The sequence below is a fragment of the Tasmannia lanceolata genome, unplaced genomic scaffold (assembly GCF_043159265.1).
Source record: "Tasmannia lanceolata isolate RefF3 unplaced genomic scaffold, GAP_Taslan_0.1 ptg000003l, whole genome shotgun sequence".
NCBI classification, from domain to species: domain Eukaryota; kingdom Viridiplantae; phylum Streptophyta; class Magnoliopsida; order Canellales; family Winteraceae; genus Tasmannia; species Tasmannia lanceolata.
This window is the reverse complement of record NW_027518680.1, coordinates 30,636,491-30,662,796: the sequence shown is the minus strand read 5'-3', so window position 1 is coordinate 30,662,796 and position 26,306 is coordinate 30,636,491. Positions and strand designations below refer to the sequence as shown.

The 26,306-nt window shown below is 48.4% G+C and overlaps 37 non-coding genes across 37 annotated transcripts; all 37 read right to left on the bottom strand.

The window, feature by feature from the left end:
- Positions 1-24: 24 nt before the first annotated feature.
- On the bottom strand, positions 25-143 carry LOC143871682 (5S ribosomal RNA). Its single transcript, XR_013246442.1, has one exon. It is a non-coding gene; the product is annotated as a 5S ribosomal RNA (ribosomal RNA).
- A 597-nt stretch (positions 144-740) lies between these two features.
- Positions 741-859, bottom strand: LOC143871681 (5S ribosomal RNA). The gene has a single exon (XR_013246441.1). It is a non-coding gene; the product is annotated as a 5S ribosomal RNA (ribosomal RNA).
- Positions 860-1,456: 597 nt separating this feature from the next.
- Positions 1,457-1,575, bottom strand: LOC143871680 (5S ribosomal RNA). Its single transcript, XR_013246440.1, has one exon. It is a non-coding gene; the product is annotated as a 5S ribosomal RNA (ribosomal RNA).
- Positions 1,576-2,173: 598 nt separating this feature from the next.
- LOC143871679 (5S ribosomal RNA) lies at positions 2,174-2,292 on the bottom strand. The gene has a single exon (XR_013246439.1). It is a non-coding gene; the product is annotated as a 5S ribosomal RNA (ribosomal RNA).
- Positions 2,293-2,889: 597 nt separating this feature from the next.
- On the bottom strand, positions 2,890-3,008 carry LOC143874228 (5S ribosomal RNA). Its single transcript, XR_013248916.1, has one exon. It is a non-coding gene; the product is annotated as a 5S ribosomal RNA (ribosomal RNA).
- Positions 3,009-3,605: 597 nt separating this feature from the next.
- LOC143871677 (5S ribosomal RNA) lies at positions 3,606-3,724 on the bottom strand. Its single transcript, XR_013246437.1, has one exon. It is a non-coding gene; the product is annotated as a 5S ribosomal RNA (ribosomal RNA).
- Positions 3,725-4,321: 597 nt separating this feature from the next.
- On the bottom strand, positions 4,322-4,440 carry LOC143871676 (5S ribosomal RNA). Its single transcript, XR_013246436.1, has one exon. It is a non-coding gene; the product is annotated as a 5S ribosomal RNA (ribosomal RNA).
- Positions 4,441-5,038: 598 nt separating this feature from the next.
- On the bottom strand, positions 5,039-5,157 carry LOC143871675 (5S ribosomal RNA). The gene has a single exon (XR_013246435.1). It is a non-coding gene; the product is annotated as a 5S ribosomal RNA (ribosomal RNA).
- Positions 5,158-5,755: 598 nt separating this feature from the next.
- LOC143871674 (5S ribosomal RNA) lies at positions 5,756-5,874 on the bottom strand. Its single transcript, XR_013246434.1, has one exon. It is a non-coding gene; the product is annotated as a 5S ribosomal RNA (ribosomal RNA).
- A 597-nt stretch (positions 5,875-6,471) lies between these two features.
- Positions 6,472-6,590, bottom strand: LOC143874227 (5S ribosomal RNA). Its single transcript, XR_013248915.1, has one exon. It is a non-coding gene; the product is annotated as a 5S ribosomal RNA (ribosomal RNA).
- A 597-nt stretch (positions 6,591-7,187) lies between these two features.
- Positions 7,188-7,306, bottom strand: LOC143871673 (5S ribosomal RNA). The gene has a single exon (XR_013246433.1). It is a non-coding gene; the product is annotated as a 5S ribosomal RNA (ribosomal RNA).
- A 597-nt stretch (positions 7,307-7,903) lies between these two features.
- LOC143871672 (5S ribosomal RNA) lies at positions 7,904-8,022 on the bottom strand. Its single transcript, XR_013246432.1, has one exon. It is a non-coding gene; the product is annotated as a 5S ribosomal RNA (ribosomal RNA).
- Positions 8,023-8,620: 598 nt separating this feature from the next.
- Positions 8,621-8,739, bottom strand: LOC143871671 (5S ribosomal RNA). The gene has a single exon (XR_013246431.1). It is a non-coding gene; the product is annotated as a 5S ribosomal RNA (ribosomal RNA).
- A 598-nt stretch (positions 8,740-9,337) lies between these two features.
- LOC143871670 (5S ribosomal RNA) lies at positions 9,338-9,456 on the bottom strand. Its single transcript, XR_013246430.1, has one exon. It is a non-coding gene; the product is annotated as a 5S ribosomal RNA (ribosomal RNA).
- A 597-nt stretch (positions 9,457-10,053) lies between these two features.
- Positions 10,054-10,172, bottom strand: LOC143874226 (5S ribosomal RNA). Its single transcript, XR_013248914.1, has one exon. It is a non-coding gene; the product is annotated as a 5S ribosomal RNA (ribosomal RNA).
- Positions 10,173-10,769: 597 nt separating this feature from the next.
- On the bottom strand, positions 10,770-10,888 carry LOC143871669 (5S ribosomal RNA). The gene has a single exon (XR_013246429.1). It is a non-coding gene; the product is annotated as a 5S ribosomal RNA (ribosomal RNA).
- Positions 10,889-11,485: 597 nt separating this feature from the next.
- On the bottom strand, positions 11,486-11,604 carry LOC143871668 (5S ribosomal RNA). Its single transcript, XR_013246428.1, has one exon. It is a non-coding gene; the product is annotated as a 5S ribosomal RNA (ribosomal RNA).
- A 597-nt stretch (positions 11,605-12,201) lies between these two features.
- Positions 12,202-12,320, bottom strand: LOC143871666 (5S ribosomal RNA). The gene has a single exon (XR_013246426.1). It is a non-coding gene; the product is annotated as a 5S ribosomal RNA (ribosomal RNA).
- Positions 12,321-12,918: 598 nt separating this feature from the next.
- LOC143871665 (5S ribosomal RNA) lies at positions 12,919-13,037 on the bottom strand. The gene has a single exon (XR_013246425.1). It is a non-coding gene; the product is annotated as a 5S ribosomal RNA (ribosomal RNA).
- A 597-nt stretch (positions 13,038-13,634) lies between these two features.
- On the bottom strand, positions 13,635-13,753 carry LOC143874224 (5S ribosomal RNA). Its single transcript, XR_013248912.1, has one exon. It is a non-coding gene; the product is annotated as a 5S ribosomal RNA (ribosomal RNA).
- A 597-nt stretch (positions 13,754-14,350) lies between these two features.
- LOC143871664 (5S ribosomal RNA) lies at positions 14,351-14,469 on the bottom strand. Its single transcript, XR_013246424.1, has one exon. It is a non-coding gene; the product is annotated as a 5S ribosomal RNA (ribosomal RNA).
- Positions 14,470-15,066: 597 nt separating this feature from the next.
- LOC143871663 (5S ribosomal RNA) lies at positions 15,067-15,185 on the bottom strand. Its single transcript, XR_013246423.1, has one exon. It is a non-coding gene; the product is annotated as a 5S ribosomal RNA (ribosomal RNA).
- A 598-nt stretch (positions 15,186-15,783) lies between these two features.
- Positions 15,784-15,902, bottom strand: LOC143873058 (5S ribosomal RNA). The gene has a single exon (XR_013247782.1). It is a non-coding gene; the product is annotated as a 5S ribosomal RNA (ribosomal RNA).
- A 598-nt stretch (positions 15,903-16,500) lies between these two features.
- LOC143871662 (5S ribosomal RNA) lies at positions 16,501-16,619 on the bottom strand. Its single transcript, XR_013246422.1, has one exon. It is a non-coding gene; the product is annotated as a 5S ribosomal RNA (ribosomal RNA).
- A 597-nt stretch (positions 16,620-17,216) lies between these two features.
- Positions 17,217-17,335, bottom strand: LOC143874812 (5S ribosomal RNA). Its single transcript, XR_013249481.1, has one exon. It is a non-coding gene; the product is annotated as a 5S ribosomal RNA (ribosomal RNA).
- Positions 17,336-17,932: 597 nt separating this feature from the next.
- Positions 17,933-18,051, bottom strand: LOC143871661 (5S ribosomal RNA). The gene has a single exon (XR_013246421.1). It is a non-coding gene; the product is annotated as a 5S ribosomal RNA (ribosomal RNA).
- A 597-nt stretch (positions 18,052-18,648) lies between these two features.
- Positions 18,649-18,767, bottom strand: LOC143871660 (5S ribosomal RNA). The gene has a single exon (XR_013246420.1). It is a non-coding gene; the product is annotated as a 5S ribosomal RNA (ribosomal RNA).
- A 597-nt stretch (positions 18,768-19,364) lies between these two features.
- LOC143871659 (5S ribosomal RNA) lies at positions 19,365-19,483 on the bottom strand. Its single transcript, XR_013246419.1, has one exon. It is a non-coding gene; the product is annotated as a 5S ribosomal RNA (ribosomal RNA).
- Positions 19,484-20,081: 598 nt separating this feature from the next.
- Positions 20,082-20,200, bottom strand: LOC143871658 (5S ribosomal RNA). Its single transcript, XR_013246418.1, has one exon. It is a non-coding gene; the product is annotated as a 5S ribosomal RNA (ribosomal RNA).
- A 597-nt stretch (positions 20,201-20,797) lies between these two features.
- On the bottom strand, positions 20,798-20,916 carry LOC143871657 (5S ribosomal RNA). Its single transcript, XR_013246417.1, has one exon. It is a non-coding gene; the product is annotated as a 5S ribosomal RNA (ribosomal RNA).
- A 597-nt stretch (positions 20,917-21,513) lies between these two features.
- On the bottom strand, positions 21,514-21,632 carry LOC143871654 (5S ribosomal RNA). The gene has a single exon (XR_013246415.1). It is a non-coding gene; the product is annotated as a 5S ribosomal RNA (ribosomal RNA).
- A 598-nt stretch (positions 21,633-22,230) lies between these two features.
- On the bottom strand, positions 22,231-22,349 carry LOC143871653 (5S ribosomal RNA). Its single transcript, XR_013246414.1, has one exon. It is a non-coding gene; the product is annotated as a 5S ribosomal RNA (ribosomal RNA).
- A 597-nt stretch (positions 22,350-22,946) lies between these two features.
- LOC143874223 (5S ribosomal RNA) lies at positions 22,947-23,065 on the bottom strand. Its single transcript, XR_013248911.1, has one exon. It is a non-coding gene; the product is annotated as a 5S ribosomal RNA (ribosomal RNA).
- Positions 23,066-23,662: 597 nt separating this feature from the next.
- On the bottom strand, positions 23,663-23,781 carry LOC143871652 (5S ribosomal RNA). The gene has a single exon (XR_013246413.1). It is a non-coding gene; the product is annotated as a 5S ribosomal RNA (ribosomal RNA).
- A 598-nt stretch (positions 23,782-24,379) lies between these two features.
- On the bottom strand, positions 24,380-24,498 carry LOC143871651 (5S ribosomal RNA). The gene has a single exon (XR_013246412.1). It is a non-coding gene; the product is annotated as a 5S ribosomal RNA (ribosomal RNA).
- A 597-nt stretch (positions 24,499-25,095) lies between these two features.
- On the bottom strand, positions 25,096-25,214 carry LOC143874222 (5S ribosomal RNA). Its single transcript, XR_013248910.1, has one exon. It is a non-coding gene; the product is annotated as a 5S ribosomal RNA (ribosomal RNA).
- Positions 25,215-25,811: 597 nt separating this feature from the next.
- LOC143871650 (5S ribosomal RNA) lies at positions 25,812-25,930 on the bottom strand. The gene has a single exon (XR_013246411.1). It is a non-coding gene; the product is annotated as a 5S ribosomal RNA (ribosomal RNA).
- Between the last annotated feature and the right edge of the window lie 376 nt (positions 25,931-26,306).

Below are 26,306 nucleotides of genomic sequence, written 5' to 3'. Positions count from 1 at the left end.
GGTAGATAGCCGAAAAAAGTGACAGGGGTGCAACACGAGGACTTCCCAGGAGGTCACCCATCCTAGTACTACTCTCGCCCAAGCACGCTTAACTTCGGAGTTCTGATGGGATCCAGTGCATTTGTGCTGGTATGATCGCACCCAGCATGCCTCTCCATTGTCAAAGTAATAAAGAGTTTCCACTCGCATTGTCGTACGAAGTCCGTTTAAATGAAAGTGCGAAAAAATCCTGCTAGATGACACCGGATGGACGATCCGAGCATGTCGGGAAGCCGGATGACTGCCAAGGCTGTCATCGCGCGATGGATCTTCCCGAGTACCCCCGAATCAATATAAGAATCGCCACGATCTGACGGGCGGATCAAAAGTTATCGTCGGAACGATATTTGTGCACCAAGGGTAGCTCACGGCCAGTAAACACCTTCCGACCGGATTCATGACTCGCATCCACTAGTACACTCATCCGCTAAAGCCTGTACGTCACTGAATCTAAACAAACCCCCGCTATAATTTGACCGCAAATGAAATGTCAGAACGAATTCCGTTTATCGAATCAAACGACACTATCACCCCGCCATAATAAAGACCGGACGTCTTTGAATTCACCATCCGGAAGAAAATAAAAAGATCCGAACCGAAACGTAGGAGGCGACGCACTAAACGTGCGTTTCAGTTCGCATCGATGTTCCAGAACCGAAAGATTGTTCGAAAAAAGTGGTAGATAGCCGAAAAAAGTGACAGGGGTGCAACACGAGGACTTCCCAGGAGGTCACCCATCCTAGTACTACTCTCGCCCAAGCACGCTTAACTTCGGAGTTCTGATGGGATCCAGTGCATTTGTGCTGGTATGATCGCACCCAGCATGCCTCTCCATTGTCAAAGTAATAAAGAGTTTCCACTCGCATTGTCGTACGAAGTCCGTTTAAATGAAAGTGCGAAAAAATCCTGCTAGATGACACCGGATGGACGATCCGAGCATGTCGGGAAGCCGGATAACCGCCAGGGCTGTCATCGCGCGATGAATCTTCCCTAGTACCCCCGAATCAATATAAGAATCGCTACGATCTGACGGGCGGATCAAAAGTTATCGTCGGAACGATATTTGTGCACCAAGGGTAGCTCACGGCCAGTAAACACCTTCCGACCGGATTCATGACTCGCATCCACTAGTACACTCATCCGCTATAGCCTGTACGTCACTGAATCTAAACAAACCCCCGCTATAATTTGACCGCAAATGAAATGTCAGAACGAATTCCGTTTATCGAATCAAACGACACTATCACCCCGCCATAATAAAGACCGGACGTGTTTGAATTCACCATCCGGAAGAAAATAAAAAGATCCGAACCGAAACGTAGGAGGCGACGCACTAAACGTGCGTTTCAGTTCGCATCGATGTTCCAGAACCGAAAGATTGTTCGAAAAAAGTGGTAGATAGCCGAAAAAAGTGACAGGGGTGCAACACGAGGACTTCCCAGGAGGTCACCCATCCTAGTACTACTCTCGCCCAAGCACGCTTAACTTCGGAGTTCTGATGGGATCCAGTGCATTTGTGCTGGTATGATCGCACCCAGCATGCCTCTCCATTGTCAAAGTAATAAAGAGTTTCCACTCGCATTTTCGTACGAAGTCCGTTTAAATGAAAGTGCGAAAACATCCTGCTAGATGACACCGGATGGACGATCCGAGCATGTCGGGAAGCCGGATGACCGCCAAGGCTGTCATCGCGCGAAGAATCTTCCCGAGTACCCCCGAATCAATATAAGAATCGCCACGATCTGACGGGCGGATCAAAAGTTATCGTCGGAACGATATTTGTGCACCAGGGGTAGCTCACGGCCAGTAAACACCTTCCGACCGGATTCATGACTCGCATCCACTAGTACACTCATCCGCTATAGCCTGTACGTCACTGAATCTGAACAAACCCCCGCTATAATTTGACCGCAAATGAAATGTCAGAACGAATTCCGTTTATCGAATCAAACGACACTATCACCCCGCCATAATAAAGACCGGACGTATTTGAATTCACCATCCGGAAGAAAATAAAAAGATCCGAACCGAAACGTAGGAGGCGACGCACTAAACGTGCGTTTCAGTTCGCATCGATGTTCCAGAACCGAAAGATTGTTCGAAAAAAAGTGGTAGATAGCCGAAAAAAGTGACAGGGGTGCAACACGAGGACTTCCCAGGAGGTCACCCATCCTAGTACTACTCTCGCCCAAGCACGCTTAACTTCGGAGTTCTGATGGGATCCAGTGCATTTGTGCTGGTATGATCGCACCCAGCATGCCTCTCCATTGTCAAAGTAATAAAGAGTTTCCACTCGCACTGTCGTACGAAGTCCGTTTAAATGAAAGTGCGAAAAAATCCTGCTAGATGACACCGGATGGACGATCCGAGCATGTCGGGAAGCCGGATGACCGCCAGGGCTGTCATCGCGCGATGGATCTTCCCGAGTACCCCCGAATCAATATAAGAATCGCCACGATCTGACGGGCGGATCAAAAGTTATCGTCGGAACGATATTTGTGCACCAAGGGTAGCTCACGGCCAGTAAACACCTTCCGACCGGATTCATGACTCGCATCCACTAGTACACTCATCCGCTATAGCCTGTACGTCACTGAATCTAAACAAACCCCCGCTATAATTTGACCGCAAATGAAATGTCAGAACGAATTCCGTTTATCGAATCAAACGACACTATCACCCCGCCATAATAAAGACCGGACGTGTTTGAATTCACCATCCGGAAGAAAATAAAAAGATCCGAACCGAAACGTAGGAGGCGACGCACTAAACGTGCGTTTCAGTTCGCATCGATGTTCCAGAACCGAAAGATTGTTCGAAAAAAGTGGTAGATAGCCGAAAAAAGTGACAGGGGTGCAACACGAGGACTTCCCAGGAGGTCACCCATCCTAGTACTACTCTCGCCCAAGCACGCTTAACTTCGGAGTTCTGATGGGAGCCAGTGCATTTGTGCTGGTATGATCGCACCCAGCATGCCTCTCCATTGTCAAAGTAATAAAGAGTTTCCACTCGCATTGTCGTACGAAGTTCGTTTAAATGAAAGTGCGAAAAAATCCTGCTAGATGACACCGGATGGACGATCCGAGCATGTCGGGAAGCCGGATGACCGCCAGGGCTGTCATCGCGCGATGAATCTTCCCGAGTACCCCCGAATCAATATAAGAATCGCTACGATCTGACGGGCGGATCAAAAGTTATCGTCAGAACGATATTTGTGCACCAAGGGTAGCTCACGGCCAGTAAACACCTTCCGACCGGATTCATGACTCGCATCCACTAGTACACTCATCCGCTATAGCCTGTACGTCACTGAATCTAAACAAACCCCCGCTATAATTTGACCGCAAATGAAATGTCAGAACGAATTCCGTTTATCGAATCAAACGACACTATCACCCCGCCATAATAAAGACCGGACGTGTTTGAATTCACCATCCGGAAGAAAATAAAAAGATCCGAACCGAAACGTAGGAGGCGACGCACTAAACGTGCGTTTCAGTTCGCATAGATGTTCCAGAACCGAAAGATTGTTCGAAAAAACTGGTAGATAGCCGAAAAAAGTGACAGGGGTGCAACACGAGGACTTCCCAGGAGGTCACCCATCCTAGTACTACTCTCGCCCAAGCACGCTTAACTTCGGAGTTCTGATGGGATCCAGTGCATTTGTGCTGGTATGATCGCACCCAGCATGCCTCTCCATTGTCAAAGTAATAAAGAGTTTCCACTCGCATTGTCGTACGAAGTCCGTTTAAATGAAAGTGCGAAAAAATCCTGCTAGATGACACCGGATGGACGATCCGAGCATGTCGGGAAGCCGGATGACTGCCAAGGCTGTCATCGCGCGATGGATCTTCCCGAGTACCCCCGAATCAATATAAGAATCGCCACGATCTGACGGGCGGATCAAAAGTTATCGTCGGAACGATATTTGTGCACCAAGGGTAGCTCACGGCCAGTAAACACCTTCCGACCGGATTCATGACTCGCATCCACTAGTACACTCATCCGCTAAAGCCTGTACGTCACTGAATCTAAACAAACCCCCGCTATAATTTGACCGCAAATGAAATGTCAGAACGAATTCCGTTTATCGAATCAAACGACACTATCACCCCGCCATAATAAAGACCGGACGTCTTTGAATTCACCATCCGGAAGAAAATAAAAAGATCCGAACCGAAACGTAGGAGGCGACGCACTAAACGTGCGTTTCAGTTCGCATCGATGTTCCAGAACCGAAAGATTGTTCGAAAAAAGTGGTAGATAGCCGAAAAAAGTGACAGGGGTGCAACACGAGGACTTCCCAGGAGGTCACCCATCCTAGTACTACTCTCGCCCAAGCACGCTTAACTTCGGAGTTCTGATGGGATCCAGTGCATTTGTGCTGGTATGATCGCACCCAGCATGCCTCTCCATTGTCAAAGTAATAAAGAGTTTCCACTCGCATTGTCGTACGAAGTCCGTTTAAATGAAAGTGCGAAAAAATCCTGCTAGATGACACCGGATGGACGATCCGAGCATGTCGGGAAGCCGGATAACCGCCAGGGCTGTCATCGCGCGATGAATCTTCCCTAGTACCCCCGAATCAATATAAGAATCGCTACGATCTGACGGGCGGATCAAAAGTTATCGTCGGAACGATATTTGTGCACCAAGGGTAGCTCACGGCCAGTAAACACCTTCCGACCGGATTCATGACTCGCATCCACTAGTACACTCATCCGCTATAGCCTGTACGTCACTGAATCTAAACAAACCCCCGCTATAATTTGACCGCAAATGAAATGTCAGAACGAATTCCGTTTATCGAATCAAACGACACTATCACCCCGCCATAATAAAGACCGGACGTTTTTTGAATTCACCATCCGGAAGAAAATAAAAAGATCCGAACCGAAACGTAGGAGGCGACGCACTAAACGTGCGTTTCAGTTCGCATCGATGTTCCAGAACCGAAAGATTGTTCGAAAAAAGTGGTAGATAGCCGAAAAAAGTGACAGGGGTGCAACACGAGGACTTCCCAGGAGGTCACCCATCCTAGTACTACTCTCGCCCAAGCACGCTTAACTTCGGAGTTCTGATGGGATCCAGTGCATTTGTGCTGGTATGATCGCACCCAGCATGCCTCTCCATTGTCAAAGTAATAAAGAGTTTCCACTCGCATTGTCGTACGAAGTCCGTTTAAATGAAAGTGCGAAAACATCCTGCTAGATGACACCGGATGGACGATCCGAGCATGTCGGGAAGCCGGATGACCGCCAAGGCTGTCATCGCGCGAAGAATCTTCCCGAGTACCCCCGAATCAATATAAGAATCGCCACGATCTGACGGGCGGATCAAAAGTTATCGTCGGAACGATATTTGTGCACCAGGGGTAGCTCACGGCCAGTAAACACCTTCCGACCGGATTCATGACTCGCATCCACTAGTACACTCATCCGCTATAGCCTGTACGTCACTGAATCTGAACAAACCCCCGCTATAATTTGACCGCAAATGAAATGTCAGAACGAATTCCGTTTATCGAATCAAACGACACTATCACCCCGCCATAATAAAGACCGGACGTATTTGAATTCACCATCCGGAAGAAAATAAAAAGATCCGAACCGAAACGTAGGAGGCGACGCACTAAACGTGCGTTTCAGTTCGCATCGATGTTCCAGAACCGAAAGATTGTTCGAAAAAAAGTGGTAGATAGCCGAAAAAAGTGACAGGGGTGCAACACGAGGACTTCCCAGGAGGTCACCCATCCTAGTACTACTCTCGCCCAAGCACGCTTAACTTCGGAGTTCTGATGGGATCCAGTGCATTTGTGCTGGTATGATCGCACCCAGCATGCCTCTCCATTGTCAAAGTAATAAAGAGTTTCCACTCGCACTGTCGTACGAAGTCCGTTTAAATGAAAGTGCGAAAAAATCCTGCTAGATGACACCGGATGGACGATCCGAGCATGTCGGGAAGCCGGATGACCGCCAGGGCTGTCATCGCGCGATGGATCTTCCCGAGTACCCCCGAATCAATATAAGAATCGCCACGATCTGACGGGCGGATCAAAAGTTATCGTCGGAACGATATTTGTGCACCAAGGGTAGCTCACGGCCAGTAAACACCTTCCGACCGGATTCATGACTCGCATCCACTAGTACACTCATCCGCTATAGCCTGTACGTCACTGAATCTAAACAAACCCCCGCTATAATTTGACCGCAAATGAAATGTCAGAACGAATTCCGTTTATCGAATCAAACGACACTATCACCCCGCCATAATAAAGACCGGACGTGTTTGAATTCACCATCCGGAAGAAAATAAAAAGATCCGAACCGAAACGTAGGAGGCGACGCACTAAACGTGCGTTTCAGTTCGCATCGATGTTCCAGAACCGAAAGATTGTTCGAAAAAAGTGGTAGATAGCCGAAAAAAGTGAAAGGGGTGCAACACGAGGACTTCCCAGGAGGTCACCCATCCTAGTACTACTCTCGCCCAAGCACGCTTAACTTCGGAGTTCTGATGGGAGCCAGTGCATTTGTGCTGGTATGATCGCACCCAGCATGCCTCTCCATTGTCAAAGTAATAAAGAGTTTCCACTCGCATTGTCGTACGAAGTTCGTTTAAATGAAAGTGCGAAAAAATCCTGCTAGATGACACCGGATGGACGATCCGAGCATGTCGGGAAGCCGGATGACCGCCAGGGCTGTCATCGCGCGATGAATCTTCCCGAGTACCCCCGAATCAATATAAGAATCGCTACGATCTGACGGGCGGATCAAAAGTTATCGTCGGAACGATATTTGTGCACCAAGGGTAGCTCACGGCCAGTAAACACCTTCCGACCGGATTCATGACTCGCATCCACTAGTACACTCATCCGCTATAGCCTGTACGTCACTGAATCTAAACAAACCCCCGCTATAATTTGACCGCAAATGAAATGTCAGAACGAATTCCGTTTATCGAATCAAACGACACTATCACCCCGCCATAATAAAGACCGGACGTGTTTGAATTCACCATCCGGAAGAAAATAAAAAGATCCGAACCGAAACGTAGGAGGCGACGCACTAAACGTGCGTTTCAGTTCGCATAGATGTTCCAGAACCGAAAGATTGTTCGAAAAAACTGGTAGATAGCCGAAAAAAGTGACAGGGGTGCAACACGAGGACTTCCCAGGAGGTCACCCATCCTAGTACTACTCTCGCCCAAGCACGCTTAACTTCGGAGTTCTGATGGGATCCAGTGCATTTGTGCTGGTATGATCGCACCCAGCATGCCTCTCCATTGTCAAAGTAATAAAGAGTTTCCACTCGCATTGTCGTACGAAGTCCGTTTAAATGAAAGTGCGAAAAAATCCTGCTAGATGACACCGGATGGACGATCCGAGCATGTCGGGAAGCCGGATGACTGCCAAGGCTGTCATCGCGCGATGGATCTTCCCGAGTACCCCCGAATCAATATAAGAATCGCCACGATCTGACGGGCGGATCAAAAGTTATCGTCGGAACGATATTTGTGCACCAAGGGTAGCTCACGGCCAGTAAACACCTTCCGACCGGATTCATGACTCGCATCCACTAGTACACTCATCCGCTAAAGCCTGTACGTCACTGAATCTAAACAAACCCCCGCTATAATTTGACCGCAAATGAAATGTCAGAACGAATTCCGTTTATCGAATCAAACGACACTATCACCCCGCCATAATAAAGACCGGACGTCTTTGAATTCACCATCCGGAAGAAAATAAAAAGATCCGAACCGAAACGTAGGAGGCGACGCACTAAACGTGCGTTTCAGTTCGCATCGATGTTCCAGAACCGAAAGATTGTTCGAAAAAAGTGGTAGATAGCCGAAAAAAGTGACAGGGGTGCAACACGAGGACTTCCCAGGAGGTCACCCATCCTAGTACTACTCTCGCCCAAGCACGCTTAACTTCGGAGTTCTGATGGGATCCAGTGCATTTGTGCTGGTATGATCGCACCCAGCATGCCTCTCCATTGTCAAAGTAATAAAGAGTTTCCACTCGCATTGTCGTACGAAGTCCGTTTAAATGAAAGTGCGAAAAAATCCTGCTAGATGACACCGGATGGACGATCCGAGCATGTCGGGAAGCCGGATAACCGCCAGGGCTGTCATCGCGCGATGAATCTTCCCTAGTACCCCCGAATCAATATAAGAATCGCTACGATCTGACGGGCGGATCAAAAGTTATCGTCGGAACGATATTTGTGCACCAAGGGTAGCTCACGGCCAGTAAACACCTTCCGACCGGATTCATGACTCGCATCCACTAGTACACTCATCCGCTATAGCCTGTACGTCACTGAATCTAAACAAACCCCCGCTATAATTTGACCGCAAATGAAATGTCAGAACGAATTCCGTTTATCGAATCAAACGACACTATCACCCCGCCATAATAAAGACCGGACGTTTTTTGAATTCACCATCCGGAAGAAAATAAAAAGATCCGAACCGAAACGTAGGAGGCGACGCACTAAACGTGCGTTTCAGTTCGCATCGATGTTCCAGAACCGAAAGATTGTTCGAAAAAAGTGGTAGATAGCCGAAAAAAGTGACAGGGGTGCAACACGAGGACTTCCCAGGAGGTCACCCATCCTAGTACTACTCTCGCCCAAGCACGCTTAACTTCGGAGTTCTGATGGGATCCAGTGCATTTGTGCTGGTATGATCGCACCCAGCATGCCTCTCCATTGTCAAAGTAATAAAGAGTTTCCACTCGCATTGTCGTACGAAGTCCGTTTAAATGAAAGTGCGAAAACATCCTGCTAGATGACACCGGATGGACGATCCGAGCATGTCGGGAAGCCGGATGACCGCCAAGGCTGTCATCGCGCGAAGAATCTTCCCGAGTACCCCCGAATCAATATAAGAATCGCCACGATCTGACGGGCGGATCAAAAGTTATCGTCGGAACGATATTTGTGCACCAGGGGTAGCTCACGGCCAGTAAACACCTTCCGACCGGATTCATGACTCGCATCCACTAGTACACTCATCCGCTATAGCCTGTACGTCACTGAATCTGAACAAACCCCCGCTATAATTTGACCGCAAATGAAATGTCAGAACGAATTCCGTTTATCGAATCAAACGACACTATCACCCCGCCATAATAAAGACCGGACGTATTTGAATTCACCATCCGGAAGAAAATAAAAAGATCCGAACCGAAACGTAGGAGGCGACGCACTAAACGTGCGTTTCAGTTCGCATCGATGTTCCAGAACCGAAAGATTGTTCGAAAAAAAGTGGTAGATAGCCGAAAAAAGTGACAGGGGTGCAACACGAGGACTTCCCAGGAGGTCACCCATCCTAGTACTACTCTCGCCCAAGCACGCTTAACTTCGGAGTTCTGATGGGATCCAGTGCATTTGTGCTGGTATGATCGCACCCAGCATGCCTCTCCATTGTCAAAGTAATAAAGAGTTTCCACTCGCACTGTCGTACGAAGTCCGTTTAAATGAAAGTGCGAAAAAATCCTGCTAGATGACACCGGATGGACGATCCGAGCATGTCGGGAAGCCGGATGACCGCCAGGGCTGTCATCGCGCGATGGATCTTCCCGAGTACCCCCGAATCAATATAAGAATCGCCACGATCTGACGGGCGGATCAAAAGTTATCGTCGGAACGATATTTGTGCACCAAGGGTAGCTCACGGCCAGTAAACACCTTCCGACCGGATTCATGACTCGCATCCACTAGTACACTCATCCGCTATAGCCTGTACGTCACTGAATCTAAACAAACCCCCGCTATAATTTGACCGCAAATGAAATGTCAGAACGAATTCCGTTTATCGAATCAAACGACACTATCACCCCGCCATAATAAAGACCGGACGTGTTTGAATTCACCATCCGGAAGAAAATAAAAAGATCCGAACCGAAACGTAGGAGGCGACGCACTAAACGTGCGTTTCAGTTCGCATCGATGTTCCAGAACCGAAAGATTGTTCGAAAAAAGTGGTAGATAGCCGAAAAAAGTGACAGGGGTGCAACACGAGGACTTCCCAGGAGGTCACCCATCCTAGTACTACTCTCGCCCAAGCACGCTTAACTTCGGAGTTCTGATGGGAGCCAGTGCATTTGTGCTGGTATGATCGCACCCAGCATGCCTCTCCATTGTCAAAGTAATAAAGAGTTTCCACTCGCATTGTCGTACGAAGTTCGTTTAAATGAAAGTGCGAAAAAATCCTGCTAGATGACACCGGATGGACGATCCGAGCATGTCGGGAAGCCGGATGACCGCCAGGGCTGTCATCGCGCGATGAATCTTCCCGAGTACCCCCGAATCAATATAAGAATCGCTACGATCTGACGGGCGGATCAAAAGTTATCGTCGGAACGATATTTGTGCACCAAGGGTAGCTCACGGCCAGTAAACACCTTCCGACCGGATTCATGACTCGCATCCACTAGTACACTCATCCGCTATAGCCTGTACGTCACTGAATCTAAACAAACCCCCGCTATAATTTGACCGCAAATGAAATGTCAGAACGAATTCCGTTTATCGAATCAAACGACACTATCACCCCGCCATAATAAAGACCGGACGTGTTTGAATTCACCATCCGGAAGAAAATAAAAAGATCCGAACCGAAACGTAGGAGGCGACGCACTAAACGTGCGTTTCAGTTCGCATAGATGTTCCAGAACCGAAAGATTGTTCGAAAAAACTGGTAGATAGCCGAAAAAAGTGACAGGGGTGCAACACGAGGACTTCCCAGGAGGTCACCCATCCTAGTACTACTCTCGCCCAAGCACGCTTAACTTCGGAGTTCTGATGGGATCCAGTGCATTTGTGCTGGTATGATCGCACCCAGCATGCCTCTCCATTGTCAAAGTAATAAAGAGTTTCCACTCGCATTGTCGTACGAAGTCCGTTTAAATGAAAGTGCGAAAAAATCCTGCTAGATGACACCGGATGGACGATCCGAGCATGTCGGGAAGCCGGATGACTGCCAAGGCTGTCATCGCGCGATGGATCTTCCCGAGTACCCCCGAATCAATATAAGAATCGCCACGATCTGACGGGCGGATCAAAAGTTATCGTCGGAACGATATTTGTGCACCAAGGGTAGCTCACGGCCAGTAAACACCTTCCGACCGGATTCATGACTCGCATCCACTAGTACACTCATCCGCTAAAGCCTGTACGTCACTGAATCTAAACAAACCCCCGCTATAATTTGACCGCAAATGAAATGTCAGAACGAATTCCGTTTATCGAATCAAACGACACTATCACCCCGCCATAATAAAGACCGGACGTCTTTGAATTCACCATCCGGAAGAAAATAAAAAGATCCGAACCGAAACGTAGGAGGCGACGCACTAAACGTGCGTTTCAGTTCGCATCGATGTTCCAGAACCGAAAGATTGTTCGAAAAAAGTGGTAGATAGCCGAAAAAAGTGACAGGGGTGCAACACGAGGACTTCCCAGGAGGTCACCCATCCTAGTACTACTCTCGCCCAAGCACGCTTAACTTCGGAGTTCTGATGGGATCCAGTGCATTTGTGCTGGTATGATCGCACCCAGCATGCCTCTCCATTGTCAAAGTAATAAAGAGTTTCCACTCGCATTGTCGTACGAAGTCCGTTTAAATGAAAGTGCGAAAAAATCCTGCTAGATGACACCGGATGGACGATCCGAGCATGTCGGGAAGCCGGATAACCGCCAGGGCTGTCATCGCGCGATGAATCTTCCCTAGTACCCCCGAATCAATATAAGAATCGCTACGATCTGACGGGCGGATCAAAAGTTATCGTCGGAACGATATTTGTGCACCAAGGGTAGCTCACGGCCAGTAAACACCTTCCGACCGGATTCATGACTCGCATCCACTAGTACACTCATCCGCTATAGCCTGTACGTCACTGAATCTAAACAAACCCCCGCTATAATTTGACCGCAAATGAAATGTCAGAACGAATTCCGTTTATCGAATCAAACGACACTATCACCCCGCCATAATAAAGACCGGACGTGTTTGAATTCACCATCCGGAAGAAAATAAAAAGATCCGAACCGAAACGTAGGAGGCGACGCACTAAACGTGCGTTTCAGTTCGCATCGATGTTCCAGAACCGAAAGATTGTTCGAAAAAAGTGGTAGATAGCCGAAAAAAGTGACAGGGGTGCAACACGAGGACTTCCCAGGAGGTCACCCATCCTAGTACTACTCTCGCCCAAGCACGCTTAACTTCGGAGTTCTGATGGGATCCAGTGCATTTGTGCTGGTATGATCGCACCCAGCATGCCTCTCCATTGTCAAAGTAATAAAGAGTTTCCACTCGCATTGTCGTACGAAGTCCGTTTAAATGAAAGTGCGAAAACATCCTGCTAGATGACACCGGATGGACGATCCGAGCATGTCGGGAAGCCGGATGACCGCCAAGGCTGTCATCGCGCGAAGAATCTTCCCGAGTACCCCCGAATCAATATAAGAATCGCCACGATCTGACGGGCGGATCAAAAGTTATCGTCGGAACGATATTTGTGCACCAGGGGTAGCTCACGGCCAGTAAACACCTTCCGACCGGATTCATGACTCGCATCCACTAGTACACTCATCCGCTATAGCCTGTACGTCACTGAATCTGAACAAACCCCCGCTATAATTTGACCGCAAATGAAATGTCAGAACGAATTCCGTTTATCGAATCAAACGACACTATCACCCCGCCATAATAAAGACCGGACGTATTTGAATTCACCATCCGGAAGAAAATAAAAAGATCCGAACCGAAACGTAGGAGGCGACGCACTAAACGTGCGTTTCAGTTCGCATCGATGTTCCAGAACCGAAAGATTGTTCGAAAAAAAGTGGTAGATAGCCGAAAAAAGTGACAGGGGTGCAACACGAGGACTTCCCAGGAGGTCACCCATCCTAGTACTACTCTCGCCCAAGCACGCTTAACTTCGGAGTTCTGATGGGATCCAGTGCATTTGTGCTGGTATGATCGCACCCAGCATGCCTCTCCATTGTCAAAGTAATAAAGAGTTTCCACTCGCACTGTCGTACGAAGTCCGTTTAAATGAAAGTGCGAAAAAATCCTGCTAGATGACACCGGATGGACGATCCGAGCATGTCGGGAAGCCGGATGACCGCCAGGGCTGTCATCGCGCGATGGATCTTCCCGAGTACCCCCGAATCAATATAAGAATCGCCACGATCTGACGGGCGGATCAAAAGTTATCGTCGGAACGATATTTGTGCACCAAGGGTAGCTCACGGCCAGTAAACACCTTCCGACCGGATTCATGACTCGCATCCACTAGTACACTCATCCGCTATAGCCTGTACGTCACTGAATCTAAACAAACCCCCGCTATAATTTGACCGCAAATGAAATGTCAGAACGAATTCCGTTTATCGAATCAAACGACACTATCACCCCGCCATAATAAAGACCGGACGTGTTTGAATTCACCATCCGGAAGAAAATAAAAAGATCCGAACCGAAACGTAGGAGGCGACGCACTAAACGTGCGTTTCAGTTCGCATCGATGTTCCAGAACCGAAAGATTGTTCGAAAAAAGTGGTAGATAGCCGAAAAAAGTGACAGGGGTGCAACACGAGGACTTCCCAGGAGGTCACCCATCCTAGTACTACTCTCGCCCAAGCACGCTTAACTTCGGAGTTCTGATGGGAGCCAGTGCATTTGTGCTGGTATGATCGCACCCAGCATGCCTCTCCATTGTCAAAGTAATAAAGAGTTTCCACTCGCATTGTCGTACGAAGTTCGTTTAAATGAAAGTGCGAAAAAATCCTGCTAGATGACACCGGATGGACGATCCGAGCATGTCGGGAAGCCGGATGACCGCCAGGGCTGTCATCGCGCGATGAATCTTCCCGAGTACCCCCGAATCAATATAAGAATCGCTACGATCTGACGGGCGGATCAAAAGTTATCGTCGGAACGATATTTGTGCACCAAGGGTAGCTCACGGCCAGTAAACACCTTCCGACCGGATTCATGACTCGCATCCACTAGTACACTCATCCGCTATAGCCTGTACGTCACTGAATCTAAACAAACCCCCGCTATAATTTGACCGCAAATGAAATGTCAGAACGAATTCCGTTTATCGAATCAAACGACACTATCACCCCGCCATAATAAAGACCGGACGTCTTTGAATTCACCATCCGGAAGAAAATAAAAAGATCCGAACCGAAACGTAGGAGGCGACGCACTAAACGTGCGTTTCAGTTCGCATCGATGTTCCAGAACCGAAAGATTGTTCGAAAAAAGTGGTAGATAGCCGAAAAAAGTGACAGGGGTGCAACACGAGGACTTCCCAGGAGGTCACCCATCCTAGTACTACTCTCGCCCAAGCACGCTTAACTTCGGAGTTCTGATGGGATCCAGTGCATTTGTGCTGGTATGATCGCACCCAGCATGCCTCTCCATTGTCAAAGTAATAAAGAGTTTCCACTCGCATTGTCGTACGAAGTCCGTTTAAATGAAAGTGCGAAAAAATCCTGCTAGATGACACCGGATGGACGATCCGAGCATGTCGGGAAGCCGGATAACCGCCAGGGCTGTCATCGCGCGATGAATCTTCCCTAGTACCCCCGAATCAATATAAGAATCGCTACGATCTGACGGGCGGATCAAAAGTTATCGTCGGAACGATATTTGTGCACCAAGGGTAGCTCACGGCCAGTAAACACCTTCCGACCGGATTCATGACTCGCATCCACTAGTACACTCATCCGCTATAGCCTGTACGTCACTGAATCTAAACAAACCCCCGCTATAATTTGACCGCAAATGAAATGTCAGAACGAATTCCGTTTATCGAATCAAACGACACTATCACCCCGCCATAATAAAGACCGGACGTGTTTGAATTCACCATCCGGAAGAAAATAAAAAGATCCGAACCGAAACGTAGGAGGCGACGCACTAAACGTGCGTTTCAGTTCGCATCGATGTTCCAGAACCGAAAGATTGTTCGAAAAAAGTGGTAGATAGCCGAAAAAAGTGACAGGGGTGCAACACGAGGACTTCCCAGGAGGTCACCCATCCTAGTACTACTCTCGCCCAAGCACGCTTAACTTCGGAGTTCTGATGGGATCCAGTGCATTTGTGCTGGTATGATCGCACCCAGCATGCCTCTCCATTGTCAAAGTAATAAAGAGTTTCCACTCGCATTGTCGTACGAAGTCCGTTTAAATGAAAGTGCGAAAAAATCCTGCTAGATGACACCGGATGGACGATCCGAGCATGTCGGGAAGCCGGATGACCGCCAAGGCTGTCATCGCGCGAAGAATCTTCCCGAGTACCCCCGAATCAATATAAGAATCGCCACGATCTGACGGGCGGATCAAAAGTTATCGTCGGAACGATATTTGTGCACCAAGGGTAGCTCACGGCCAGTAAACACCTTCCGACCGGATTCATGACTCGCATCCACTAGTACACTCATCCGCTATAGCCTGTACGTCACTGAATCTGAACAAACCCCCGCTATAATTTGACCGCAAATGAAATGTCAGAACGAATTCCGTTTATCGAATCAAACGACACTATCACCCCGCCATAATAAAGACCGGACGTATTTGAATTCACCATCCGGAAGAAAATAAAAAGATCCGAACCGAAACGTAGGAGGCGACGCACTAAACGTGCGTTTCAGTTCGCATCGATGTTCCAGAACCGAAAGATTGTTCGAAAAAAAGTGGTAGATAGCCGAAAAAAGTGACAGGGGTGCAACACGAGGACTTCTCAGGAGGTCACCCATCCTAGTACTACTCTCGCCCAAGCACGCTTAACTTCGGAGTTCTGATGGGATCCAGTGCATTTGTGCTGGTATGATCGCACCCAGCATGCCTCTCCATTGTCAAAGTAATAAAGAGTTTCCACTCGCATTGTCGTACGGAGTCCGTTTAAATGAAAGTGCGAAAACATCCTGCTAGATGACACCGGATGGACGATCCGAGCATGTCGGGAAGCCGGATGACCGCCAAGGCTGTCATCGCGCGAAGAATCTTCCCGAGTACCCCCGAATCAATATAAGAATCGCCACGATCTGACGGGCGGATCAAAAGTTATCGTCGGAACGATATTTGTGCACCAGGGGTAGCTCACGGCCAGTAAACACCTTCCGACCGGATTCATGACTCGCATCCACTAGTACACTCATCCGCTATAGCCTGTACGTCACTGAATCTGAACAAACCCCCGCTATAATTTGACCGCAAATGAAATGTCAGAACGAATTCCGTTTATCGAATCAAACGACACTATCACCCCGCCATAATAAAGACCGGACGTATTTGAATTCACCATCCGGAAGAAAATAAAAAGATCCGAACCGAAACGTAGGAGACGACGCACTAAACGTGCGTTTCAGTTCGCATCGATGTTCCAGAACCGAAAGATTGTTCGAAAAAAAGTGGTAGATAGCCGAAAAAAGTGACAGGGGTGCAACACGAGGACTTCCCAGGAGGTCACCCATCCTAGTACTACTCTCGCCCAAGCACGCTTAACTTCGGAGTTCTGATGGGATCCAGTGCATTTGTGCTGGTATGATCGCACCCAGCATGCCTCTCCATTGTCAAAGTAATAAAGAGTTTCCACTCGCACTGTCGTACGAAGTCCGTTTAAATGAAAGTGCGAAAAAATCCTGCTAGATGACACCGGATGGACGATCCGAGCATGTCGGGAAGCCGGATGACCGCCAGGGCTGTCATCGCGCGATGGATCTTCCCGAGTACCCCCGAATCAATATAAGAATCGCCACGATCTGACGGGCGGATCAAAAGTTATCGTCGGAACGATATTTGTGCACCAAGGGTAGCTCACGGCCAGTAAACACCTTCCGACCGGATTCATGACTCGCATCCACTAGTACACTCATCCGCTATAGCCTGTACGTCACTGAATCTAAACAAACCCCCGCTATAATTTGACCGCAAATGAAATGTCAGAACGAATTCCGTTTATCGAATCAAACGACACTATCACCCCGCCATAATAAAGACCGGACGTGTTTGAATTCACCATCCGGAAGAAAATAAAAAGATCCGAACCGAAACGTAGGAGGCGACGCACTAAACGTGCGTTTCAGTTCGCATCGATGTTCCAGAACCGAAAGATTGTTCGAAAAAAGTGGTAGATAGCCGAAAAAAGTGACAGGGGTGCAACACGAGGACTTCCCAGGAGGTCACCCATCCTAGTACTACTCTCGCCCAAGCGCGCTTAACTTCGGAGTTCTGATGGGAGCCAGTGCATTTGTGCTGGTATGATCGCACCCAGCATGCCTCTCCATTGTCAAAGTAATAAAGAGTTTCCACTCGCATTGTCGTACGAAGTTCGTTTAAATGAAAGTGCGAAAAAATCCTGCTAGATGACACCGGATGGACGATCCGAGCATGTCGGGAAGCCGGATGACCGCCAGGGCTGTCATCGCGCGATGAATCTTCCCGAGTACCCCCGAATCAATATAAGAATCGCTACGATCTGACGGGCGGATCAAAAGTTATCGTCGGAACGATATTTGTGCACCAAGGGTAGCTCACGGCCAGTAAACACCTTCCGACCGGATTCATGACTCGCATCCACTAGTACACTCATCCGCTATAGCCTGTACGTCACTGAATCTAAACAAACCCCCGCTATAATTTGACCGCAAATGAAATGTCAGAACGAATTCCGTTTATCGAATCAAACGACACTATCACCCCGCCATAATAAAGACCGGACGTGTTTGAATTCACCATCCGGAAGAAAATAAAAAGATCCGAACCGAAACGTAGGAGGCGACGCACTAAACGTGCGTTTCAGTTCGCATAGATGTTCCAGAACCGAAAGATTGTTCGAAAAAACTGGTAGATAGCCGAAAAAAGTGACAGGGGTGCAACACGAGGACTTCCCAGGAGGTCACCCATCCTAGTACTACTCTCGCCCAAGCACGCTTAACTTCGGAGTTCTGATGGGATCCAGTGCATTTGTGCTGGTATGATCGCACCCAGCATGCCTCTCCATTGTCAAAGTAATAAAGAGTTTCCACTCGCATTGTCGTACGAAGTCCGTTTAAATGAAAGTGCGAAAAAATCCTGCTAGATGACACCGGATGGACGATCCGAGCATGTCGGGAAGCCGGATGACTGCCAAGGCTGTCATCGCGCGATGGATCTTCCCGAGTACCCCCGAATCAATATAAGAATCGCCACGATCTGACGGGCGGATCAAAAGTTATCGTCGGAACGATATTTGTGCACCAAGGGTAGCTCACGGCCAGTAAACACCTTCCGACCGGATTCATGACTCGCATCCACTAGTACACTCATCCGCTAAAGCCTGTACGTCACTGAATCTAAACAAACCCCCGCTATAATTTGACCGCAAATGAAATGTCAGAACGAATTCCGTTTATCGAATCAAACGACACTATCACCCCGCCATAATAAAGACCGGACGTCTTTGAATTCACCATCCGGAAGAAAATAAAAAGATCCGAACCGAAACGTAGGAGGCGACGCACTAAACGTGCGTTTCAGTTCGCATCGATGTTCCAGAACCGAAAGATTGTTCGAAAAAAGTGGTAGATAGCCGAAAAAAGTGACAGGGGTGCAACACGAGGACTTCCCAGGAGGTCACCCATCCTAGTACTACTCTCGCCCAAGCACGCTTAACTTCGGAGTTCTGATGGGATCCAGTGCATTTGTGCTGGTATGATCGCACCCAGCATGCCTCTCCATTGTCAAAGTAATAAAGAGTTTCCACTCGCATTGTCGTACGAAGTCCGTTTAAATGAAAGTGCGAAAAAATCCTGCTAGATGACACCGGATGGACGATCCGAGCATGTCGGGAAGCCGGATAACCGCCAGGGCTGTCATCGCGCGATGAATCTTCCCTAGTACCCCCGAATCAATATAAGAATCGCTACGATCTGACGGGCGGATCAAAAGTTATCGTCGGAACGATATTTGTGCACCAAGGGTAGCTCACGGCCAGTAAACACCTTCCGACCGGATTCATGACTCGCATCCACTAGTACACTCATCCGCTATAGCCTGTACGTCACTGAATCTAAACAAACCCCCGCTATAATTTGACCGCAAATGAAATGTCAGAACGAATTCCGTTTATCGAATCAAACGACACTATCACCCCGCCATAATAAAGACCGGACGTGTTTGAATTCACCATCCGGAAGAAAATAAAAAGATCCGAACCGAAACGTAGGAGGCGACGCACTAAACGTGCGTTTCAGTTCGCATCGATGTTCCAGAACCGAAAGATTGTTCGAAAAAAGTGGTAGATAGCCGAAAAAAGTGACAGGGGTGCAACACGAGGACTTCCCAGGAGGTCACCCATCCTAGTACTACTCTCGCCCAAGCACGCTTAACTTCGGAGTTCTGATGGGATCCAGTGCATTTGTGCTGGTATGATCGCACCCAGCATGCCTCTCCATTGTCAAAGTAATAAAGAGTTTCCACTCGCATTGTCGTACGAAGTCCGTTTAAATGAAAGTGCGAAAAAATCCTGCTAGATGACACCGGATGGACGATCCGAGCATGTCGGGAAGCCGGATGACCGCCAAGGCTGTCATCGCGCGAAGAATCTTCCCGAGTACCCCCGAATCAATATAAGAATCGCCACGATCTGACGGGCGGATCAAAAGTTATCGTCGGAACGATATTTGTGCACCAAGGGTAGCTCACGGCCAGTAAACACCTTCCGACCGGATTCATGACTCGCATCCACTAGTACACTCATCCGCTATAGCCTGTACGTCACTGAATCTGAACAAACCCCCGCTATAATTTGACCGCAAATGAAATGTCAGAACGAATTCCGTTTATCGAATCAAACGACACTATCACCCCGCCATAATAAAGACCGGACGTATTTGAATTCACCATCCGGAAGAAAATAAAAAGATCCGAACCGAAACGTAGGAGGCGACGCACTAAACGTGCGTTTCAGTTCGCATCGATGTTCCAGAACCGAAAGATTGTTCGAAAAAAAGTGGTAGATAGCCGAAAAAAGTGACAGGGGTGCAACACGAGGACTTCCCAGGAGGTCACCCATCCTAGTACTACTCTCGCCCAAGCACGCTTAACTTCGGAGTTCTGATGGGATCCAGTGCATTTGTGCTGGTATGATCGCACCCAGCATGCCTCTCCATTGTCAAAGTAATAAAGAGTTTCCACTCGCACTGTCGTACGAAGTCCGTTTAAATGAAAGTGCGAAAAAATCCTGCTAGATGACACCGGATGGACGATCCGAGCATGTCGGGAAGCCGGATGACCGCCAGGGCTGTCATCGCGCGATGAATCTTCCCGAGTACCCCCGAATCAATATAAGAATCGCCACGATCTGACGGGCGGATCAAAAGTTATCGTCGGAACGATATTTGTGCACCAAGGGTAGCTCACGGCCAGTAAACACCTTCCGACCGGATTCATGACTCGCATCCACTAGTACACTCATCCGCTAAAGCCTGTACGTCACTGAATCTAAACAAACCCCCGCTATAATTTGACCGCAAATGAAATGTCAGAACGAATTCCGTTTATCGAATCAAACGACACTATCACCCCGCCATAATAAAGACCGGACGTCTTTGAATTCACCATCCGGAAGAAAATAAAAAGATCCGAACCGAAACGTAGGAGGCGACGCACTAAACGTGCGTTTCAGTTCGCATCGATGTTCCAGAACCGAAAGATTGTTCGAAAAAAGTGGTAGATAGCCGAAAAAAGTGACAGGGGTGCAACACGAGGACTTCCCAGGAGGTCACCCATCCTAGTACTACTCTCGCCCAAGCACGCTTAACTTCGGAGTTCTGATGGGATCCAGTGCATTTGTGCTGGTATGATCGCACCCAGCATGCCTCTCCATTGTCAAAGTAATAAAGAGTTTCCACTCGCATTGTCGTACGAAGTCCGTTTAAATGAAAGTGCGAAAAAATCCTGCTAGATGACACCGGATGGACGATCCGAGCATGTCGGGAAGCCGGATAACCGCCAGGGCTGTCATCGCGCGATGAATCTTCCCTAGTACCCCCGAATCAATATAAGAATCGCTACGATCTGACGGGCGGATCAAAAGTTATCGTCGGAACGATATTTGTGCACCAAGGGTAGCTCACGGCCAGTAAACACCTTCCGACCGGATTCATGACTCGCATCCACTAGTACACTCATCCGCTATAGCCTGTACGTCACTGAATCTAAACAAACCCCCGCTATAATTTGACCGCAAATGAAATGTCAGAACGAATTCCGTTTATCGAATCAAACGACACTATCACCCCGCCATAATAAAGACCGGACGTGTTTGAATTCACCATCCGGAAGAAAATAAAAAGATCCGAACCGAAACGTAGGAGGCGACGCACTAAACGTGCGTTTCAGTTCGCATCGATGTTCCAGAACCGAAAGATTGTTCGAAAAAAGTGGTAGATAGCCGAAAAAAGTGACAGGGGTGCAACACGAGGACTTCCCAGGAGGTCACCCATCCTAGTACTACTCTCGCCCAAGCACGCTTAACTTCGGAGTTCTGATGGGATCCAGTGCATTTGTGCTGGTATGATCGCACCCAGCATGCCTCTCCATTGTCAAAGTAATAAAGAGTTTCCACTCGCATTGTCGTACGAAGTCCGTTTAAATGAAAGTGCGAAAAAATCCTGCTAGATGACACCGGATGGACGATCCGAGCATGTCGGGAAGCCGGATGACCGCCAAGGCTGTCATCGCGCGAAGAATCTTCCCGAGTACCCCCGAATCAATATAAGAATCGCCACGATCTGACGGGCGGATCAAAAGTTATCGTCGGAACGATATTTGTGCACCAAGGGTAGCTCACGGCCAGTAAACACCTTCCGACCGGATTCATGACTCGCATCCACTAGTACACTCATCCGCTATAGCCTGTACGTCACTGAATCTGAACAAACCCCCGCTATAATTTGACCGCAAATGAAATGTCAGAACGAATTCCGTTTATCGAATCAAACGACACTATCACCCCGCCATAATAAAGACCGGACGTATTTGAATTCACCATCCGGAAGAAAATAAAAAGATCCGAACCGAAACGTAGGAGGCGACGCACTAAACGTGCGTTTCAGTTCGCATCGATGTTCCAGAACCGAAAGATTGTTCGAAAAAAAGTGGTAGATAGCCGAAAAAAGTGACAGGGGTGCAACACGAGGACTTCCCAGGAGGTCACCCATCCTAGTACTACTCTCGCCCAAGCACGCTTAACTTCGGAGTTCTGATGGGATCCAGTGCATTTGTGCTGGTATGATCGCACCCAGCATGCCTCTCCATTGTCAAAGTAATAAAGAGTTTCCACTCGCACTGTCGTACGAAGTCCGTTTAAATGAAAGTGCGAAAAAATCCTGCTAGATGACACCGGATGGACGATCCGAGCATGTCGGGAAGCCGGATGACCGCCAGGGCTGTCATCGCGCGATGGATCTTCCCGAGTACCCCCGAATCAATATAAGAATCGCCACGATCTGACGGGCGGATCAAAAGTTATCGTCGGAACAATATTTGTGCACCAAGGGTAGCTCACGGCCAGTAAACACCTTCCGACCGGATTCATGACTCGCATCCACTAGTACACTCATCCGCTATAGCCTGTACGTCACTGAATCTAAACAAACCCCCGCTATAATTTGACCGCAAATGAAATGTCAGAACGAATTCCGTTTATCGAATCAAACGACACTATCACCCCGCCATAATAAAGACCGGACGTGTTTGAATTCACCATCCGGAAGAAAATAAAAAGATCCGAACCGAAACGTAGGAGGCGACGCACTAAACGTGCGTTTCAGTTCGCATCGATGTTCCAGAACCGAAAGATTGTTCGAAAAAAGTGGTAGATAGCCGAAAAAAGTGACAGGGGTGCAACACGAGGACTTCCCAGGAGGTCACCCATCCTAGTACTACTCTCGCCCAAGCACGCTTAACTTCGGAGTTCTGATGGGAGCCAGTGCATTTGTGCTGGTATGATCGCACCCAGCATGCCTCTCCATTGTCAAAGTAATAAAGAGTTTCCACTCGCATTGTCGTACGAAGTCCGTTTAAATGAAAGTGCGAAAAAATCCTGCTAGATGACACCGGATGGACGATCCGAGCATGTCGGGAAGCCGAATGACCGCCAGGGCTGTCATCGCGCGATGAATCTTCCCGAGTACCCCCGAATCAACATAAGAATCGCTACGATCTGACGGGCGGATCAAAAGTTATCGTCGGAACGATATTTGTGCACCAAGGGTAGCTCACGGCCAGTAAACACCTTCCGACCGGATTCATGACTCGCATCCACTAGTACACTCATCCGCTATAGCCTGTACGTCACTGAATCTAAACAAACCCCCGCTATAATTTGACCGCAAATGAAATGTCAGAACGAATTCCGTTTATCGAATCAAACGACACTATCACCCCGCCATAATAAAGACCGGACGTCTTTGAATTCACCATCCGGAAGAAAATAAAAAGATCCGAACCGAAACGTAGGAGGCGACGCACTAAACGTGCGTTTCAGTTCGCATCGATGTTCCAGAACCGAAAGATTGTTCGAAAAAAGTGGTAGATAGCCGAAAAAAGTGACAGGGGTGCAACACGAGGACTTCCCAGGAGGTCACCCATCCTAGTACTACTCTCGCCCAAGCACGCTTAACTTCGGAGTTCTGATGGGATCCAGTGCATTTGTGCTGGTATGATCGCACCCAGCATGCCTCTCCATTGTCAAAGTAATAAAGAGTTTCCACTCGCATTGTCGTACGAAGTCCGTTTAAATGAAAGTGCGAAAAAATCCTGCTAGATGACACCGGATGGACGATCCGAGCATGTCGGGAAGCCGGATGACCGCCAAGGCTGTCATCGCGCGAAGAATCTTCCCGAGTACCCCCGAATCAATATAAGAATCGCCACGATCTGACGGGCGGATCAAAAGTTATCGTCGGAACGATATTTGTGCACCAAGGGTAGCTCACGGCCAGTAAACACCTTCCGACCGGATTCATGACTCGCATCCACTAGTACACTCATCCGCTATAGCCTGTACGTCACTGAATCTGAACAAACCCCCGCTATAATTTGACCGCAAATGAAATGTCAGAACGAATTCCGTTTATCGAATCAAACGACACTATCACCCCGCCATAATAAAGACCGGACGTATTTGAATTCACCATCCGGAAGAAAATAAAAAGATCCGAACCGAAACGTAGGAGGCGACGCACTAAACGTGCGTTTCAGTTCGCATCGATGTTCCAGAACCGAAAGATTGTTCGAAAAAAAGTGGTAGATAGCCGAAAAAAGTGACAGGGGTGCAACACGAGGACTTCCCAGGAGGTCACCCATCCTAGTACTACTCTCGCCCAAGCACGCTTAACTTCGGAGTTCTGATGGGATCCAGTGCATTTGTGCTGGTATGATCGCACCCAGCATGCCTCTCCATTGTCAAAGTAATAAAGAGTTTCCACTCGCACTGTCGTACGAAGTCCGTTTAAATGAAAGTGCGAAAAAATCCTGCTAGATGACACCGGATGGACGATCCGAGCATGTCGGGAAGCCGGATGACCGCCAGGGCTGTCATCGCGCGATGGATCTTCCCGAGTACCCCCGAATCAATATAAGAATCGCCACGATCTGACGGGCGGATCAAAAGTTATCGTCGGAACAATATTTGTGCACCAAGGGTAGCTCACGGCCAGTAAACACCTTCCGACCGGATTCATGACTCGCATCCACTAGTACACTCATCCGCTATAGCCTGTACGTCACTGAATCTAAACAAACCCCCGCTATAATTTGACCGCAAATGAAATGTCAGAACGAATTCCGTTTATCGAATCAAACGACACTATCACCCCGCCATAATAAAGACCGGACGTGTTTGAATTCACCATCCGGAAGAAAATAAAAAGATCCGAACCGAAACGTAGGAGGCGACGCACTAAACGTGCGTTTCAGTTCGCATCGATGTTCCAGAACCGAAAGATTGTTCGAAAAAAGTGGTAGATAGCCGAAAAAAGTGACAGGGGTGCAACACGAGGACTTCCCAGGAGGTCACCCATCCTAGTACTACTCTCGCCCAAGCACGCTTAACTTCGGAGTTCTGATGGGAGCCAGTGCATTTGTGCTGGTATGATCGCACCCAGCATGCCTCTCCATTGTCAAAGTAATAAAGAGTTTCCACTCGCATTGTCGTACGAAGTCCGTTTAAATGAAAGTGCGAAAAAATCCTGCTAGATGACACCGGATGGACGATCCGAGCATGTCGGGAAGCCGAATGACCGCCAGGGCTGTCATCGCGCGATGAATCTTCCCGAGTACCCCCGAATCAACATAAGAATCGCTACGATCTGACGGGCGGATCAAAAGTTATCGTCGGAACGATATTTGTGCACCAAGGGTAGCTCACGGCCAGTAAACACCTTCCGACCGGATTCATGACTCGCATCCACTAGTACACTCATCCGCTATAGCCTGTACGTCACTGAATCTAAACAAACCCCCGCTATAATTTGACCGCAAATGAAATGTCAGAACGAATTCCGTTTATCGAATCAAACGACACTATCACCCCGCCATAATAAAGACCGGACGTCTTTGAATTCACCATCCGGAAGAAAATAAAAAGATCCGAACCGAAACGTAGGAGGCGACGCACTAAACGTGCGTTTCAGTTCGCATCGATGTTCCAGAACCGAAAGATTGTTCGAAAAAAGTGGTAGATAGCCGAAAAAAGTGACAGGGGTGCAACACGAGGACTTCCCAGGAGGTCACCCATCCTAGTACTACTCTCGCCCAAGCACGCTTAACTTCGGAGTTCTGATGGGATCCAGTGCATTTGTGCTGGTATGATCGCACCCAGCATGCCTCTCCATTGTCAAAGTAATAAAGAGTTTCCACTCGCACTGTCGTACGAAGTCCGTTTAAATGAAAGTGCGAAAAAATCCTGCTAGATGACACCGGATGGACGATCCGAGCATGTCGGGAAGCCGGATGACCGCCAAGGCTGTCATCGCGCGAAGAATCTTCCCGAGTACCCCCGAATCAATATAAGAATCGCCACGATCTGACGGGCGGATCAAAAGTTATCGTCGGAACGATATTTGTGCACCAAGGGTAGCTCACGACCAGTAAACACCTTCCGACCGGATTCATGACTCGCATCCACTAGTACACTCATCCGCTATTGCCTGTACGTCACTGAATCTAAACAAACCCCCGCTATAATTTGACCGC